Below are 21317 nucleotides of genomic sequence, written 5' to 3' on the forward strand. Positions count from 1 at the left end.
CAAATCAGCTCCGATATTCAACTGGACCAGTTCAAAAAGCCGAACCATGGTCGAAACCCGACCGTTTCTTCTTGTGCACTAGACGGGACCGAACGTTGTGGAGAAGATCTTCCACCAACACCAAAAACAAACAGCCTTGCTGCGTGGTGAAAAGTTTCATTTGGATTGGAATTTGGAACTGAATTCTAAAACCGAATTTTGGAACTGAATTCAGAACCTTGATTCTGGTCCATCTGAATGCTGAACATAACTGAAGGTTTAGCATTCAATTTTAGAATTTAGTTCCCAAATACGGGTTCAAAGGTTTAAAGCTAAGATTTAAGACTCTTAAACTGAGTTCTGGAATAAGATTTTCGGATTCTGCTTTCTTGATCAGACTTTTAAACTGAATTTAGTACCTTAAAGCACACAATTCGTATCCAGAATTTATAGCAAAACTCAAGATAAGAATTCTAGATCAGGATTGGAACTGAAATCTGAGCAAGAATTTAATTCCTGAATTTAATTTCAGATCCTGGAATTGAATTCGGGACTTGGGTTCTGGGATTAGATTTTTGAATTTTGTAACTGAATTCTTAGCCAGTACCAGATTTCGACACTAAGTTCTTGCATTCAGTACCAGTTTATGAATGTACATAACTCAGGCTCAGTAAACAGTTATACGCATCGGATGAATTGCACAATTTTTGAACCATTTATTGAAATGTTCCCAAAAATTTATGCGCAATTTTCTTCAATGTGAATTGCGCAATTACAGAGAAAAACAATTTGAACATTGTTTGGAATATTGTTTCATCCAAACTCGTTCAGCGTTATTTATGTGGTAGAGTATACTTGTCATTAAAAAGTTGTACCGTTACAATTTAGGAAGCGAAGGAGTAAAAGTTGCAAAATTCACACAATCCATCAAATGATACGAACGATTATTGATGTCCGGAAGTGAGAAAGAAGCATGACAGTTTTATTTGTATTTACGTACTCCAGTTATGTCTCTGACATTATCCACCCGCCTTTTGTGGAGAATACGATTTACTTTACTATGAGGCGCCTATTCAAAATTTGCCCTGTACAAGAATGAGTAGAACTCAATAGTGAAAATCTCTTGTTCTACTTAATTCAAACAACATGTTTTTTTCTACAAGCTATCGGAAATATGATCAGGAATTTGCGATTAAATTTTCAACACTGTAAGATAACCATAAATAATTTAAAAACAAAATTTTCTTAAACTTTTGAAAATCATGTGGAAAACTCGTCACGCTTGCTTGTTTTTTTCGTACCCGGACAACGGTTTCGAGGTAGTCAGGCACATACCAGTTCCGATGTTTTACTGGACAAATATAAAAGGTAAACTTTGATCGAAAATCGTTTATTTCTTCTAGTGCTATGGACGGAACAGGATGTCAAAGTGATCATCAGCAACATCAGCAAGAACAAACCAAGTATAAAATTTGAAATGCTCAGGTCGTTCTATCGTTTGGACTTCGGACGTCGGTAGGAACAGTCGCCAGCAATGAGAGCAGACTTTTCATGTGATACAAAACCACAAACGCTCAGATCGTACTCATTTGGACACAAATTCCATTCAGCTGCTGAATTCTGGGTCTAAATGGCAACAAAATTTTGAGTCTACTTAGTTCTTGAGCTCAGGTCCACTCTCTGAATTCTATAAATCGGTTCTTTTTATAACTACTAATATATTCCCAAAGAACTATACGAAGCTTTCCTACTATGTAAATCTACGAAAAACAACTGTAACATTGTGGTATTTTTACTGATGTTTGGGCGGCCCTTTTGTTGTGAATGCGTCTTACTTTACTATGGGGCACCTTTTCAGAATTTACCCTCTGAGAGAGTGATATGTTTTGGATCATGAATATCTCTTGCTGTATCTGACGTAACAACATCATTTTTGCTACATGCCACCGGGAATATGATCATCAATTTATGGTAACATATTCAGTTGTAGGCCCGTGCGCAGGGGGGGGGGAGGGGCTTTACCCGCCGTTCAACATTTTTCAACATTTAACATCCATGAACAATAGAGTACTTATTATATGAAAGTGCTAATAATTTGAAAACTCATACTTCGTTCTCAAAACGCACTTTTTTTCGAAATTTTGAGCCTGCCTTACTCACTTTTTGAACCATCGCGCCCCCCTCCCTTTAACCCTCACCTTGAATGATTCCTGTGCACGGGCCTGCTCAGTTGCATAACATAATCACAAATAATTCCATGTTTAAGTTTTCTGAAATATTTGGCTATCAACGTGTACCAAAGAGGAAAACTCACGACGCCTTTCAGGTTCCTGGGTAGGTATAAAAATTAAACATATGATATATTTGCAGTTGCAGCTTGTAGTTGATTCAGGACCAAAGCTCAGTTGCAGTTCCAGTATTAAAAATTTAGTTCAGGATTGAATCAATTGCGAGAATTCGCAGAGCCAGTTTCTCCAGTTCGATTGCGTCATCCAGCTGCTGGTTGTTTGCATTGGAGCAAAATATTACGAAAATTAAACAACAATGGGGAACATTAAGAAAAATCAGCCCTTCTAATGACTCCAAATGTTGTCTAAAGAACTATAAAGATTGCTTGTTTGAAAATCGAAGATGAAAAAAACATCAATTTAGAGCAAATTTAGAATAATTTGATTATCTTTATGTACTATTCGCACCAAACGAGTGCGAATGAAGCCACCATTGGACTGCTTCGCGTTCGAGAAAAATGTTCCGAACAGTGTTTGCTATCGTAGAAATTTCCACAATTTGACCCTTCTGAATGTCAGAAACCAAACCCGTATAGCATTTTGATAGTTTCATTCACTGAAACATGCAAATTCGAAATGAAGTAATCGACATAAAAATTCTGTATGTTGTTTTTTTTTACTCTCGTTTGTTCCGCGTAATTTAATTGTGTGGTAGAAAATATTTGTCGCTAATCAGTCAATCTTTAGTATAAATGCATCGTTACAATTCTGTAAGCGAAGCCGTTAAAGTTGCGAAATTCACACAATCAACTTCACCCGCCTTTTTTATTTTCGATGTAAATTAACCTTCACTGTAACAACTAGATTGTGAAATTGTCAAAAAATGACGGTTCACTTACTTTTAACCATTTAACTAAAAGGTGTAAAAGAAGCATAGTCCCTTCGAAATATTGTGTAAATTGTATAAAAAACTACAACGATCAGCCCCATGGGGTTATTCGAGACATTGATGTGGAACAAGGTAACCAAAATTTCTAATGATCTACAATAAAAAAAAGTTCAATCAATCCGAACCAACACCAACACATCATTTGAAGACAAACACGATAAAAGGTTTTAAGTGCAAATGACAGTTTCTCTTTGTTTACTTTCTCTTTCGAGTATTACGGTCCAATCAGCAATCTTCCCATCTAACACTTCACATAGGATTATAGCAAAAACCATCAACTTTCGATATGCACTGTAGAATTTGTTGGAAATTACTGGAATTCGCCGTAATAATTGAAAGAGAAAGTAGACCAAGAGTAACTGTCACTTGCACTTGGGACCTTTTCTAATGTTCATCGAAATTTGTCTTGATTTGCATTTGTTTTATAACCGACTAAATTGCACCATTATCCTAAATGTATGCAATTATATCTTTGTACATACTTGCGATTTCGATAATTAAGCTTCTCTTCGCCAAACTTGTGTTCAAGTGTTTTATGCAAGTAGTTTTTTTTAGCGTTAAGTTTCTCTACCATTCTGCGATTTCGGTTGAAGCGATAAACTATTTCTCATTATCAATCGAGTTCATCTAATATAAATTAGAAATTAATCTTAAGCACTCAAAATTTATCCAGGGGTAGTTGTCAATTTCTCATGGGGAAACGACTTAACATGGAATTCCGAGCTTGCATGACACAAGATCAGAGCATACCAATTAAGGGCTGAGGCCAGTGTGTTTTAGGACGTTTTAAAGGTCTATTTTCACGCTTTAAATCTGATTTTCTCAGAAACGGTGACGAATATCAAAAAACCCAACTGACAATCTCTTAGAAAATTAGTTTAGATTATTCTGTGAAAATTTCAGAATGATTGTTTGACTTTAGCGGTCGGGAAAGTCTTTTTTCTGAAGGAAGAATTGCATAGTTCAGCTATGGCAACTTTCAACTTGTTCATTGAATTTCTCGCCTTCAAAAGCATGGATCAAAATCTATCCTGACAATGTCAAGATAATTTAGTTTAGATGCAATTAGTGCATAAAAACATATATGTTGTCGCGATAAAAATTAAGTTAATGTTATTTTTGTAATGGTAAGTCCATTTCTATGGCACCACCATTTTTTTCTGCTCTTGTATCCTGGTAACGTAACGAAACATGAGAGAGAAATAAAATCGGCTCAGCAAGGCTACCAAACAAGCGGTAGCTTTATTGGATTTTATGTGATGTAGTCAAACTTGTACCCGAAAATATCAAAACTTTCTTGGCCACCCGGCCACATCGAGAGTCATTTTACACATTTACGAGAGAGCATGGAGAGAAATGTAATACGCACAGCGAGCAACACGGTTTCACGCTAACAACTGGCCTCAGCCCTAAAAGCTTCAAATCGTTTTATGACACGTTTTTGTCTTGCACTCTAGCAACAACCTACCTCTAGCATGCTACGAGTAGGACTGAAACGTTAGCTTTAATTTCGCTTCTATTTATAGATTCGCGTGCTTCCAATAGCTTCACTTTTGCATCGATTGACCAATCAGAGCGATGCTCTCTCTTTGATGTTACATCGCTTACTCCTTCAAAACCGTCGTCTATGGCAGGGAAATCCGGTATGCCAAAGATTTTTAGCAGCCAAATAGGACACTGCTTGCTACTAATCAAAATTTCAATCAAATATAATTGCAAATACGTGGCTTGATACATTCAAATCGAAACGTAGAAATATTTCCTATCAAATGATGAAATAATATTAATAATTGATACAAAATAGACTGAGCTGTAAGTGTTTAAACCTGACCACATTTCTAAGTGTAGTTTTTCTATATAGAAAATAAAGATGTGTTCCACATCAAAAATTTCAGTGTTTAGGGCTCTGCGCTACCGCGGATCATAAGGAATTAATTACAGTTCTGGTGTTGGATGGCCCTAGTCCATGAAAGCCACTCTAGACCATCTGGTCTCAAAATTTGCCGCACACTGCGCTTATCAACTAGTCGGAACCTGTAGCACATATTTCAACCGTCACAAGCATAGTCCAGTCGGTTACTTCAAGCTCGCCTTCAGCACTCACTTCGCTTCTGCACAATCACTATGCCCGTAAATCCTGGTTGTAATCTGTAATCCAAACAAATAAACTCACGTCACTGCCACCACTTCACCACTTCGATTCACGTGTTCCCTCGTTGGTGATTTCGCGGTTAGGCACAATGTAGACCACCCGCTGCTGTGGTGCAGCTGCTCGGGAACACACAAAAGACACGGATAGGGGTCTTTATCGCCTTTCTGTTGCCGTCGATGCTACTGCTGGCTGGCTGTTGTGGTTGTAAACATTGACGGCAAACACGATGCACGATGGATCCGCCAAAACCGGAGACAAATCACACTGTCACTTGTTTCAGTCGATACGACGATCAACAAACCACCGATTTAAACCAGTCCCATCGGACCGTGACATATTAGGTTTCCCCCGAAAAAAAAACCCGATCCATATTAGTGCCACACCAGACTCCGAACCGCGTCCGATAAGCCTTTCCTCGACTAGCGCTTTGCGCCTTCCCACGGTAAGGCCCGATACCAAAAAAGCATCGGAAATCCTTCAGTAAACAACCAAAACTGAAACGAGCATTCTGTATTTTTTTTTTGCCCGCTCGTCTGTCAACGCGCTATTGATCTCACGGTGAATTCCACGACTCACATGCAGACATCGGCAGCAAGTCTAAACCAACCGACTCCGAATTAGGGTCGACACTCCTAATCTAATCGCGTCACACACGATGCCAAATGCGATAAGTTGGTTGCAACTGCGAAATGGTACCAAACAACTCGAACGGCACAAACAAACAAAAAAAAATATCCTCACGTCGCGATTATGACGATGATGACGATGGCGACGGCGACGCACAACTGCTTCACTAGCGACAAGCGACAAACGACAAAGACGACGACGACGACGACGGCGACGACGACGAAGACACGACGATCCAATCCACCATACGGCCAACGTCGAACTAGTTATTATTATGATTGTTTCGTTCAAGAACGAAAAAATCGCGTTTAAATTATGACCTCCCCAAGACCGACCACCCTTCTTCTACTTCTACTGGCAGTCAGTCGGTCGGTCAGGTTTGGGTTCGGCAATCGGCGTTGTACTACAAGTCCTCCATCTGATTCAGAAAACCAACCCGACGGACGGAATCGCTCTCGCCCCCGGTATGGACACTTGCTACTAGTCCACTTTGGTTTGGTCGCTCACTCACTGCGGTTGTTGCTACTACTTCTCAACACACCAATTGTTGCCACATACCACTATCATCGCTAGGCTAGTAGTATTTAGTGCTGATTGGACAGCACCAACAACAACAACAACAACAACGGCAACAACAACAAACACGAAACGACAAAACAGCAGCTGGTACTATTCATTCGGATTGTGGTTCATACGTTGCCGTTAGTGGCATCGGTTTCGGCCGGCAGCAATCGGAATCACCCTGCTTATCATCACATGTCGCATTCGCACGAGCACTCGTGCGTTTAGTGGGTTTAGTGTTTGCGAGCCGACAAACGAAAGAATACTTGCAAACGTACCGAAAGCTGCGTTGGACACTGTTTCGCAGGAATAAAGTGAAGTCCATAGTAAATAGTCTTCGGTTTCGTCGCAGTGTGTATGATGCCGATGATGCCAAGAATGCACAGGGAAATGCATGGTATGATTTTTCTCAGCGATGATATTTGATAATTTTATATTTTCGCAACACTGTATGGAACAGTATTATTCAGTTTATTTCGGCTGAAACAATTATAAATTCAATTGTAATAGTTTCAGGGTTGTTACGGTCGCGCGGATTTCGCGGATCTGGCGCGTTTTCTGATCTAGTTTAGATGGAATAGCGAGGACCTCGCGAGGATTATTTATTATTAGGTTGGAGAAATGCCAAACGGTATTATGCCAAATGACCTTATGCCAAACGGGCCGCCCCCGAGCCAAAATACCTCTGTTACCCTACTACTGATGCATGGAAGGAATGTTTGTCCGAAACAGTTTCGTTTCTAGAGATTGTGAGTTTTTCTGAATCTTTACGAGTTTTACGAGAAATTAAGGTGTTCCGGATATGCTTTGGATAACAACACGATATCATGCATAAAAACAATTAATTACCGAAATTCGTAAAACTTAAGACAGCCGGCTGTCGAGAGTACTACCATTCATTTTTTTTTTGCTTTTGTCGTCTTTTCAAAATTTACCTTTCTCGTTGCTTTTAACCCAACAAGGAAAATGTTTTCTCCAAGCTATCGGAAATATTAACAGAATTTTATGTAACAATTTTAAGTACACCGAAACCTATGCATTTATGAACTAAACGGGGGTTTGTAAAAAGGGGTAGTTCGTAAAAAATAGATTACGTTATTTGGAATTTACTTCGTAAAACTCTTCTCAATCCACCTAGTGGTGTGATAATGCCGTTCTCTTCCTTCAAAACAGTTTCATAAAAACATTTTTTATCTTTTTATTGAATAATTTGTGACACTAAATTGGGCCCATTTTTGACACCAATTGATTCAGATTGAATCGAGTAGTTCACAAAAGCATTCTTCACTGTTTATATCACATGGTAGGCATCATTTTTCCAACCAAGCGCTTGACATTTGCGTTGCCTATTTGTATGAGAAGAGTTATGCTAATCTAAAAAACGTGCCTAATCCACCTAGCAGTGAGATGATACCTTTTTTTTTATCAATCCGCATGTGTTTTTTGCATGAATATTCTTCGGTGTTTCATTTTTCATGGCATTATTTTGATGACCGTCGTTTTAAGCGACAATTTGAGATTTTAATCACTCATTATTCTGTAATGTCGAAACTGCAAATTGGATCGAGTTTGAATCTAAAAGAGGAACAATCGATTAAACATTCCATGATATGTCGAAGTAAGTTCCACTTTAGAGTTTACGGTAATTTAAGGTACTTCCAGAGCCGGTATTCAGGAACCAGCATAATCCGAACCGATTCGTATGGCCATATGACGAATAAATTGCAATAGTTTTGAGTCCAACTTTAAAGCATTTCGGGATTGTCATCTTCTATATCGGTTTGAATTTTAAAAATTCATCATTATATAATTCCAGAATCGAAATTTAGAATTGGATAAAATTAATTAATTTTGTATGGGACTATAAGTTTATTTTAATTTGGATTTTTTGTTTCTGAAATTCGATTTGGCTTTTTTTGAGAAAACGATTGAGCTTTGAGAAACGATTCGATACTGGAGCCGGAATTCGAAAATCGGTATGGCCAAAGTCAGATAAATTCACCTGAGTAGCTGTATAGTTTACATTTGTTTCAAAATGTGTGAAAATCAGTGTAGACATATTTGAGAAATCGTTGTACAAATTAAATTTTTGGCTGTCTTCCGAATCGAAAACTGAATACCACTAGAATTGAAATAGATTTATTTCGTTATCGACTATCCAAATCTGCTAATCATTGGGTTAATTTATGTGAAATAGGCATTTTTATACTAATCACTCCGTATCCCCGAAACCAGAAGTTAGATCTAACTGAAAAGCATATAGAATCTTAAAACTTTTCATTTGAATTTTAGATGATTCTCAGATTTCATTTGAATCTTACATCGTTTCAGCCATCTACGAGAAAAATAAGTTACACAATTTTTATTTCTTTGCACATATCAGCTCCGGAACCAGAGGTCGGAATCAAACATAATTCAGGAACCTTGTTTGGGAGCATACGACCTTTCATATGAATCTAAGTTTGTAGAAAACAGTTGAGTCATCTCTGAGAAAATTGAGTGAAATTATTTGTCACACATTCATTTGCTGATCTCGACGAACTGATTCGAATGGTATATGGGTGTTATGTTTATCCAGCATTTATTGCTGTTAGTAGTTTAAATCAATATAATTATGGAATTGCTATCAACTCGAAAATGCTGCCATTATCTGGTTTACATAAGGCATATTCGAACGATTATGTTGACAAAAACGAACCGTGCTAAAATCGGTTCGAATCCAAATGTCATGAAAATAAATGCTGTACACAGTCTTTTTGGTACTTAGAAACAATTGTATTTAATATTTTAAAAAAATCATGTTTTACGTTGCTCCCAGCGTTGCCATACAGCGCTAAAAACTCCCACTGCTGAAATGGGGGGGAAAGTCGCTTACCCAAAAATTTCGATATCTCCGTTAAAAATGGAAGGATTTTAACAATCTATGGATTGTTGGATAGGTATTACCGTGCGAAATCTGTGTCTGAAAACATATTCTGTTTTCTAGGTCAATTGTGACAGATACTGTCAAAAAACTGAACATTTTGTCATAAAACTTCGTATAATTCTAAAAAGTAAACATCCGATCTCAAAACCATTTAATAGCGTTCAGGGTGACGGGGAGACCTTTCATTTGGAACTAGTCTCAGTTCGTCGAGATGAATCGATTGGTATATGATATTCGGCCCTCCGGGCCTCGGAAAATTTTTCTAAAGTTTGAGCGAATTCTATACCTATTTTTTATATATAAAAAAAGGTAAAAGTGGACTAAGAACACTTAGTGGAAATTTTTTCAAGCTCTAGTGCTCAAAAGTTTAAGCACCTCGAAAAAAGTCCTCATGCAAAATTTGGGCTAAATCGGACATGGGTAAGGGGTGCTGCCCAGCGGTTAAAGTTTGAACATTTTTGATCTTGAAAAATCACCATAGGGGGAAGTACATGAAATTTCCGAAATCGAACATTTTTTTCGATGCCAACAATCTTGAAATTGCATGAAACGTCAAGATTTAGTGTTATCTCAAAAAAGCCTAAGCTTGTTAAAATCGGTTCAGCCATCTCCGAGAAACTTGCTCGGTAAAAAACTAACGCGTTTTGTCGGTTACGTCACTTATACCATCATATCTCCGGAACCAGAAGTCACAGCTATTTGATCTTCAAACTTGATCAATGGCTCGACAGTAACTTTCAAACGAGTCTAAATTTGTTAAAATCGGTTCAGCCATCTCTGAGAAAATTGAGCGGTAAAAATATCTTCGAAAAGTGCACAGACACACAGACATTTTCCGATCTCGTTGAACTGAGTCGAATGGTATATAATACTATGGGTTTCCGAGGCTCCGTTCGAAAGTCGGGTTTTTCTAGCAATTCTAATACCTTTCTATAGAGAAAGGCAAAAAGTTTTGTGTAATGAACAGAGCTTAAAAGTGTCAGGCATTCTCAATGAAATGAAAACCATTCCAACAATCTAATTTTCAATATTTTTCTGTCTCATTCGTAATTGACCGACACCAGAACAAACGAAGAGTGACTAAGCATTTTCGTTTCTCATTGAAAAAATGAGAGAGTATGATTGCGAATGTCACTCTTTTCTCTATGACCAGACGGAACCAAACTAACGTCTTCATGGAGCATCAGCAGAATTTCAATTCTCATTCTTTTATCGATGTATTGAAAATCTGTGACGCTTGGCTATAAAAAGTGACTAAAATATGACAAATCGAAGTAATTACATCCCAGAACCTCTTTGGAAACCAAAACTACTACAAATTCGAGCACCAACAGATAAAAGTAATTGTGAAACCTTTTTCTGTCATTTTCGATTCTCATAGCTTCGGTTGAATAATGACACTGCATACTTTGGGATGTTCAAAATGAATGAAAGGGCAAATGGAAGAAAAAACACAATTTTGAAACTACTTTCCCGCTTATGTCATTGACTGGACATGGATTTCGTTCTCATAGTTTGCAAGCTACGCTGAGAGTGACATTAATATCTCGTCATTTTCGTCTATTTTGAGTCAATGAAAATGACTTTTATTAGCTATGGTAATGAATGTGGAAACCCCCAATGATATAGGTATTTTCGGAAGGAAGTGTGTGTGTATGTGTTTATGTGACAAATAATGTCACTCAATTTTCTCAAAAATTGCTGAACCGATTTTCACAAACTTAAATTCAAATGAAAGGTCTTATGGTCCCATATAAAGTTCCTGAGTTTCATTTGGATCCGACTCCCGGTCCGGAATAACAGGGAGATATGCATCAAAATAAGGAAAAAAATAGTCACACACATTTCTCAGAGATGGCTGAACCGATCTTAGATTCAAATGAAAGGTCTTATGGCCTCATACAATTTTCCTAAATTTCATTTGAATCCGACTTCCGATTCTGGAATTACAAGAAAATATGTGCAATTTTATGAAAAAATGTGCAATCAATTTCTCGGAAATATCTCAACCGATTATCACAAACTAAGAAGCAAATAAAATGTTTTAAAATTCTTAAAAAAGTCCCCGAAAAGTTTATTCAGATCCGACTTCTGATTCCGATATTACAGTGTAATTAGTGAAAATTTTCAATTTCATGAGTATTTTTCCACAAGCGATGGCGAAACGAGTGCACATTTTTATAAAACTTACTACTTAATTCATCTGGTTGGCAGATCTTGTTAGTTAGTGAATATATAAAACTGCTTCGGGACAACTAGTCCTCGGTTTCCGCTTCCGAAAGCACCGATAATAGTGAATAAAATCTCCGAAACAGAACTCACTTTGACGAATCATGATTCAAATTAAAGCTCTTATTGTCTTTAAATATGCTGTGCAATTTCATCCTGATCCGACTTCCGGCTCCGAAATTATAGGGCGATGAGTGTCAAAACATTCAAATTCAAAATGACGATGCAAAACTAGTACGTGACGGTACGTGCGGCTTTGCTCCATTCGCAGCGTGCTTTGTTAAATTTCGTATCGCGTGCAGGATTGCCACATTAATATTTTTCAGGTTTACACTGTACAAGAATGAGCAGAACATAATCGTGAATAGTTCTTGCTGTATTTAACGAAACAACATAATTTTTTCTCCATTTCATCGGAAATATGGTCAACAATTTAAAATATTTTTTTTAGTAATATGAGATAACCACAAATAACTTAAAATTGAAGTTTTCTAAAATGTTGGATATGAACAAGCATTGAGGTAAAAATCAGTGCCAAAGTAAGGCGCGCAAAATTTCAACCGCATGAATTGAACGAATCATCGCACAAAGCGTATCGTGACAAACCGAAACATAAAAATACGAAATATTTTCAGTGGTTGAGTGTAGTGGGCTTACATTTTCTGTTCGCTGGTAAAACAGGCATAGTTAGTTAAATGTGTAACCAAGATGCTCTTATAATTGATTTTCTCGTCTATTGTGATATTGTTCATTGTTACCGATCCTTTGGCATGGTAATAATACTCCACCTAACTCCACTCGATATCAGCATATGAGTGAATAATATTTTAACATTTCTCATGACTTTTGATAAAATTATAGATACTTTTTTGTTCACGTTTGGCGAGTTGATATCAATAATTTATATTTTTGAATTCCTTAATTCGGGTTAAGGATATTCTTTCAAATCTCTATACAGTGTGTATTTTCGAGACTGGCTTGACAAGTAAGTTATTGAAATTAGTGTCATTAATTCCCACCTCAAATTTAGAAATCCTAGATGTATTTATGTATGTATGAAGCCATCATCAGTTTGTTCGTTTGTTAAAAGGATGCGACTCATTTCAGACTTTCAGGGGAAAACACAATGCTTCCCCCATGTGACTCAGGTTGGCAATCCACTCCATCATCCAGTCATTCACTTGTAAGATACTCTGATGGACTCCAGCCCCTCCCCGTTGACGATATAATTGAGTATAATATTATAGAATACAAAATAACACAATATAACATGATATATTGTATTATAATAAAATATAATATAATACCATATAATATCATATATCGTATAATATTATATTATATACAATAAAATATATTATAAAACAATATAACAGTTAATGTTTCAATGTCAGTTATGTTCTTCTTTCTTCGCTGTACCGCAGAAAACAGAATATATCTCTTCTTTTAATAATAATTATCACATTAATCAAAAAAGAATTATTAATGATAACAAAATAATAATTATAGGGTGCTGCATCTTTTATGTCTTTATATAAACGCTGAATAACTTTCACATTTATCAACCGAGCGATTGCGTCAGATGTTTTGGAAACGTCAATTCAGTACATCGAAAACAGTTGTTAACGTGCCTATCGGAAAAAATATCGCAGCAAAGAGGCACCCTACGGACTTCTTTATGTGAGGTTATCTGAAAAGCAAGGTTTACGACAACCAGCCTCAAATTATTAACGAGTTCAAGGAAAACATTCGTTCTGAAATCGGTGCTATAACACCCGAGATGCTCGAAAAGGTAATGGTTAACGCAGAAAAAAGGAGCTATTTTGTAATTGCTAATATAGGTAGCCACTTGATTGATATTGTTTTCAAATACAAGTCCAAAAAAATTAAGGAACGAAACTGAATAAAAATAAATTAGCTCGGTTGTTTTTTTTCTCAAAGTTATTCAATGTTTACATACTGACAATAAAGATAGAACACCATGTATAATATAATGAGATATATAACGAATAATTTAATTAAATAGATTAGAATGACATGTTGCGCCTTATGATACACCTTATTATACTATGATAAATACAAGCTTTACGATTGAGCCAATTTTTAATCAAAATATAATTTTTAATATTGCACCTCGTTATCACCCTTTTCATTGTGGGAGAGGAGCTTTTATTTTTATCCAGCGAGGATTAACACTCCTAATACCAAGCCTAAAAAAGTTACGCGAAGCGCCAAGCCTCAAAAAAAGTTGGAACGGTAACTTTGAGCTACCATAGCTCAGTTGTTACTTGACCAATTTCGATAAATTTTTCACCCTCGAATTTTGTGAAGTTTGTAGATTATTTTAACTATATCATTATTGGCAATCTTTTAGGAAAAACTAATGAAAATCAGATTTTTCCCGTTCCAAGTTTTTTTTCGAGCTCAAAACGTGCCCTATCTGCATTCATGCGGCACCTGCATCGCAAATCGGATATTGAGAACTTCAACTTTACCGAGTCATAACTTTGTTGTTAGTCAACCGATCTTCAAAATTTGTTCACCATTGGAAAGGTAATACTTCCAGAAATAAAATGCACTAAAAAAACCGAAAAATAGGGTTATCTACCCAAAGTTATAATGAAAACTGTAGATAGATGACCTAAGAAAAGATGAGACTTTTTACTATGATCGTAAATATCTCGAAATTCAAAGCGATGACCTATATATTTTTATACATCATTCGATTGCTAGTGATACCAGCTACAATTTTCGCTCAATTACCATTCCTACACAATCAGAAGAAAACATTGAGAAATCAATGAATTTATAAATATATATGAATTTTTCATTTTTTTTTCACATGTTTGTATATAACTCAAAAATTAAAGCGATGACATGTACATTTTTTTGATTCAAAATATTGAAATCATTGCCAGAAACAATGTATTGATGATCAAAATTACATATCCGTTCAAAGAATCTCAAGAAATTTGGTACAAATACAGAGAATTTGTGTTATTGGGAAAATTTTGCCAAACAACATGAAATCAAAACTTTTAAATTTTATGACATATATTTTTTTATTATTTTAGTTGGAAATTTATTATAAACAAAATTTACAAAAAAAAACTGAAACTTGGATTTCACTGAAAATTTTAAAATTTTTAGTAAATAACCTAAAACTCTTAAAATATTTTTGTATTGGACAAACGATCTAAACAATTTTTATGCATTTGATAAATTTTGATAACCACTAAAATTCTGGTTTTGTTGTAGGTTTGCCGTAGAATCTCAAAAAATAGATAAAAGATCGGAAATTTTAAAATTTCCGAGTTAAATTGCATTGCACAGTTGTCCGGATCCACAATTTAGGGGGCTTTGTGGCTTAACCTTATACTTTAGAGCTATGATGTCTTCAAAACAAATGATCAGTGAAGATAAACCATATGTCGATGTACAGTGTATTAGGGTGGCTCTTATTATATTGGTGATCCGAAACTTATTTTCCGGATGTATTGAGATAGAGGACTGCATTTTTCGGCAAAACTGTAGATAAACTTATATCGAGCAGCTTTGCTGAGGACATCATAGTAGTATCTGCAACGGTTTTAGTGTTACAGCTATTTTTAAAGAGCAACTTAGGGTGTTCCTCAAAAAATCAGATTTTTTGCTCTAGCATTTATATTTTTCTCTTTTCGTATAGGTATCTTTGAACATCTTTTAGAGTTTGTTAAAACTGGCGTGTTCAGGTAGCGTTTTCTGAACCGAAGTTATGAGCAAAACTAGTTCAAAAACAGGTTATTTTTAAACTGCTATATCTAACATTGAGGAAAACGAAAAAAATCCGTTTCTTGTATTTGACAAAAAATATTTTCGAGCATGTTTATAAAAAAAGGCGGAGGAGATATTTTTTAAAATTTTTTTAAATTATGCTCATACATTGGATTTTTTCATAGAAAAATATTCGTATCAGTCATTTATTAGCTATATAAGGTATTTTTGTCTTCTAAAGTGTCAAATTAATTCAAGTGCATATTCGGGAAGAAATCGTTCTGCATTCTTCGGGGAATGCAGAATGATGTCGCTTTTGTAAAATCTCTAACGCCTCTCGGTGGTTGGAGGATCAACCGTGCACTTTGGCACCTGCAGATCGTTCAGCATCCTTTCGGGGATGCAGGACGACTTCTTTCTTTATGTTTTGTTTTGTTTTCCCACCTCACCCAATTCTCAATTCCCTTCCATGTTCCTTTTATCCTTCCCTTCCCATCAGGAAGTTGATGAGAAGCTACGCAAGGCACGAATCTCCAAATAACTAGGGGAACATGCCACTTGAGCCAATTAGTTCTGATAACATAGGTGCAGGGTTTCATTCAGTAAAAAGCATTCAAACGAAGAGGTTGTTTTTCGAGACGAAGACAACTGTAAGCTGCGAATAGATTGGTTGGTAGGTGCTAATCGCAAAGGCAATATTTGGGGCGATTCCAGTTTCATAAGTGCCTGAAATAGTGGAACTCACTTCACTGAGAAATATGGCCTAACCGATTTGAGAACTGTTTCAATTTGTAGGTTGCACTAGTTCATGCACTAGCTTTCATGTTTTTCAAAAATCAAACAAAACTGTTTGAAGAATAAATTTTTATATGAGAATAAGAGAGATATGAGAAAGGCATTATTACACAACTAGGTGGATAAAAACAAGTTTTACTTAATTTCGTATGATTTTTGTGCTAAATTCAGAATTCTACTTTTTCTAAATTGTTTACTAATAGAAACTCCAAATAATTTTCGAATTCTATACATTCCGAAATAATTCTAAGTTTGTGATATTTAAATTCTAATATTCTATCGATTATAATTGATGTCGTTTAGGATAGCGGAAAATTTAAGATATATTTTTTTGTTCTCAATTGCTAGTAAAACAAAAATCAAGCAATTTTTTTTTAAATTTTAGTTGGTTTCTTTGGTCATGGGTTAGTTATGGAATTCGTATAAATTTACGTTCTATTTCTTTTTGTACAAAGCCATTGAAATAATTTGAAATTTTCGTGTTGTCACAAAATTTATTTTATTAATAGAAACAAATTCTACGTCTCTTTGAAACAGATAAAATCAAAACGGATTCCAATATTTTCACTTTGATTTGCAGAAACGTTATACGCAATATATATCAGAAATTTTGAAATTTCCGATCTTCTACCGATTTTCTGAGATTTTACGGAAAGCCTAAAACAAAAAAACCAAATTTTAGTAGTTAACAATTCCGTTTGGGTTGTGCATAAAAATTGTTTAGATCTTTTGTCCAATACAAACATTATTATTTTTAGAGTTTAGGTATATTTACCAAAATTTTTAAGATTTTCAGTGAAATCCAAGTTTCAGTTTTTTTTTGTAAATTTTGTTTATATTAAATTTCCAACTAAAATAATAAAAAAATATATGTCATAAAATTTCAAAGTTTTGATTTGTTTTTTTTTGGCAAAATTTTCCCAATAATAGAAATTCTCTGTATTTGTACCAAATTTCTTGAGATTCTTTGAACGGATATATAATTTTGATCATCAATACATTGTTTCTGGCAATGATTTCAATATTTTGAATCAAAAAAATGTACATGTCATCGCTTTAATTTTTGAGTTATATACAAACATGTGAAAAAAAATGAAAAATTCATATATATTTATAAATTCATCGATTTCTCAATGTTTTCTTCTGATTGTGTAGGAATGGTAATTGAGCGAAAATTGTAGCTGGTATCACTAGCAATCGAATGATGTATAAAAATGTATAGGTCATCGCTTTGAATTTCGAGATATTTACGATCATAGTAAAAAGTCTCATCTTTTCTTAGGTCATCTATCTACAGTTTTCATTATAACTTTGGGTAGATAACCCTATTTTTGTTTTTTTTCAGTGCATTGTATTTGTGGAAGTAGTACCTTTCCAATGGTGAACAAATTTTGAAGATCGGTTGACTAACAACAAAGTTATGACTCGGTAAAGTTGAAGTATTCAATATTTTCTATGCGACGATTATGCCAAAGGAAAGAAAATTGGAAAGCAGATAGGGCATATTGGGCGCGTGGAAAAACTTGGAACGGGAAAAATCAAATTTTCATTGGTTTTTCTTTACCAATCATCTGCTACAAAGTTTTGGAATCAATCTACGAACTTCACAAAATTCGAGGGTGTAAAATTTATTGAGATTCGTTGAAAACAGCTGAGCTATGACAGCTCAAAGTTACCGTTCCAACTTTTTTTGAGGCTTGGTATTTGAAGTGTTAAGGAACACTTTGTTTGTTGCTCGTCTTGTCATCCATTGCCGCATCGTCGCAGTTGTTGCTATCAAACGTATTATTGTTAGTCTTTTTCGTTCTCTTCTCGTTGTTGTTCGTTTTACTGCACATTGACTGCAGTTGCTTGCTGGTTCGAAGGTGAAAGCATTTTTTGGAGTAAGAGTAATGAATTCATTAGTTACCGGTTGCCCTTATCGTCATTTGAAGATGCCCTTTTCGCAGTTTCAATGCAGGGATTGCCGTAGTATGCAGGTTGTTCACAAAACTGACCTGTAATCAGCTGATTCTCATAGGTAACCATCGATTTATAAAGACGCCTTCCGCCCTGACCACAAATTACATAAGATGGAAATGGAAGAAAATCCACCATACTTCCCTTTCGATGGAAAAGAATTCTCCGTACTGCTACATATTTTCTCGACCAAAATAATCACTGACTTGCGGGGAAGGTCATGTACACACACTTCTATGGCAGGGATTTTGTATTTAACATTGACATACTCGACACTGTGTAGCTCGTTGTTAACCGAATCGAATGCAACTGCATTTCGTTCATGTTGAAACATAATGTACACAGAGTTAGAAGTCTTGTGGAATTGAATCTCATTTAAATCATTAGCATCTAGAAGCATCCATTCTTTTAGCACGATTTCAATTTCTTTTGCTGCTGGTCTAACTTTGCAGCGCTTGATATCAATACAAATTGAATTTGGTCCCGAAGGCCAAGTTTTAGGCTTTTGTAAATCGTGTTTGCCCATTTCGTAAACCATATTGTTCACTACACTGTATTGTCTTTGTTCCTGTCGAGATGCAAACACAAATTAATTCACATTTTGTAATCAGTGTTGGGAACAAACTCAATTTCGAAAATCGCGACTGAAATTTTTCACAAATCATTTTCAGACAAAAAAAGCATCGATCGATCAGAAAACGCACTAAAAAAAGGTTCACTCCTGATACTCACTGAAACTGATCTCACATAATCATAAATTTTTTTGGAAGTGATTCTTTTCGTCATTTTTTTTCGGTAATCTCTTGAACTGGTTTTTCTACGAGCATAATGAAATTAACCTTTTCTGATCATGATTTTTTCAGCAAGGTTTGTATCGGAAGTATAGTGTGTTGTTAAATTGAGCAGGATGTCCAGCCAGCGACTGGCACCATTAAAGAAGGTGACAAGCGATTATAAATACACTCTCCTACTCAATGCTTGAGCGAAAAAATAGGTATAAAGCGAGAAGACTAGTGTTTGATGGACAGAGAAGATGTTTGGATGTAAGGTATCGGTCGGGTGACGACCAGGATGTAGACCATGTTCGATGTACGTTCTACCATGTCTGACTGGCGTTTTGGAGTGCCTATAACAAGATTCAGAGTGGCGCAATGGTAGCGCGTATGCACGGAATGAAGAAGAACGCAGGTTCGAGTCCTGTCTCTGAGCGTATCTTTTTCCAATAAATCATCTTTTCTCTTCGTTTTTCATTCATTTGGCTTCTCCAATATATGTTTCCGCTCAGTCATTGCGAAAACTGAACTCAATTATGGCGGCTTTACGTCATAATAATTAAAATTAATAAATCATATACTATTGCTATTTATATTAAGCTTACTGAGCGTTAGCTTTACAATCTTTCTTTTCATAGTATCTTTTATACGACATTTCTCTTTACAAAAATGAAGTTGTTAAAAATTTCAGTTTATGCCATGCCGCTGAATGTTGTTCAACGTTGCGAACAGACAAAATCATGTCCATGGAACTCATAAGCTCATGTACATTAATCATTAATCGTTTACTACCCAAACCTGTTCTGTTTCCTTTTCCTTGCAATGACATCAATGATAGTGACACTCTGTTCGACGATGATCACTTGCATGAATTCGACAGATACTGCATGAGAATAGTAAAACAAAAATCCTGGTCCTACTCTGCCTGTTCGTAAAGTACACGACGACGAATCTGGGTAGCAAAAAAAACCTGTATGCAATCGTATCATTACATGCAAATCACGTTGCACTATTGTAAATCGTAGGTTCGGTAAGCATGCGTTCCTTCTACGCATTCTCAACGTGCAACAACAGCTCACCTTGAACAGGGTAACCTCCATCCGTTACGCGTGATCCTCTCTAACCACTCTAGCCAGCGGTAGGAGTTGTGGCTGTGTTAATCCACAGAACAGCGCAACTCAGTTCGAAATGAAATAAAAAGGATTTCTTTTGAGGAGAGTCTCGGCTTAGCATATCACCCAACGACGATTGGTCATAAAATCAATGGATTTATTATGACAGATAATTGTGAATTCTTGGTGCATTTCCAGTAGCTCCTTGGGCGTCTCTCGCTTGGTAAATTGATATTTTGATTGAAAACCATTACGGCCAAGGAGAAACCGTTCGATTAAACAGATGGGGAGGGAAAGGAGGGTGCCTTCTTTTGTCATCGGTCGGCTCTGGGTGTCAGAAAAAGACAGTCCAACCCGGTTCTCGGTGCTAATTTGCGATAATCGTTTTAATATCGACATAAATTTATGATCCTCACCGAAGGACCCATGCACCACATTAGCCGTGGTGCAAGTTTGAAAAGGGTTGCGTAGCTGCAGGCGGGCCCGAATAACAATGCCTGACCACCCGAACTGACCTGCAACGGCGTTGCCGTCGTCGTCATCGTCGTCATTCTGTCGTGCAAAGGTCAGCACGCATGGTTTGGGTGCGGCCATCGTTGCGACAAGCGAGCGAGCAAGCGACCGAACAACCGGTGAGTGCCTAATTAGCTTTTCGCCTCCATCACGACTTTTCACGCTGCGGAGGTCTGCCGGAACATAAATTGTGCATGATAAAAGTCGCAATTAGTGTGACTGCGCTGCAGCCAAAGGTCACCCACCCGGGGTACAGAGATGTGACAGCAAACCGATTGCCGAGGCGTATCACCACTTAGCACAGCTGGGATACAGTCGATCCCAGGGGCCAATTTGCAATCGATCCGTTCGTGAACACGAGAAAACGATCCGCACTGCAATGCGATTGATGACGCGCAGGAAGTTTGGTTACACTTTGGGATATACTGAAATGCAACTATCTTTGACCAAGTCAATCAAGGTTGACCTGAACAAGCTCCGGCATGATCATTTATTATTTATCGTTCGCCGATCGTTCTCATTTTAATGATGTCGATTGTCCACTCTGAGAAGGGTGGGGCTCGCTAATGATTTGGAATGATCAGTACGTTTTGATAGCGTAGATTTTTCTACGATAAAATCATTAAATCATCCTCTAGTGGCAGAAACTGAATATACAATTTTCTGGTGTCTTATTCTGTATCTCACTTTCAGTATGGCGGGGAGGACAAATGTAATCTGTTGATACAAAACATGAGAAGGTTTTATGCCTGTTAAAGAAG

The 21317-nt window shown here is 36.4% G+C and overlaps 1 protein-coding gene across 12 annotated transcripts in view; it reads right to left on the reverse strand.

Annotated features, from left to right (window-relative positions):
- LOC131436192 (high affinity cAMP-specific and IBMX-insensitive 3',5'-cyclic phosphodiesterase 8) overlaps window positions 1-21317 on the reverse strand; it is a 448244-nt gene that overhangs the window by 245621 nt on the left and 181306 nt on the right. For 4 of the 12 annotated variants that reach the window (XM_058604782.1, XM_058604777.1, XM_058604780.1 and 1 more), the window contains exon 1: window positions 5330-6395. The exons of the other annotated variants lie outside the window; for them this stretch is intronic. The gene's annotated coding sequence lies outside the window, so the exon portion shown is untranslated. Of the gene's footprint in view, window positions 1-5329; window positions 6396-21317 lie in introns of those variants that run through there. 12 annotated transcript variants of the gene reach the window in all.

This window comes from Malaya genurostris, chromosome 3 (genome assembly GCF_030247185.1).
Source record: "Malaya genurostris strain Urasoe2022 chromosome 3, Malgen_1.1, whole genome shotgun sequence".
NCBI classification, from domain to species: domain Eukaryota; kingdom Metazoa; phylum Arthropoda; class Insecta; order Diptera; family Culicidae; genus Malaya; species Malaya genurostris.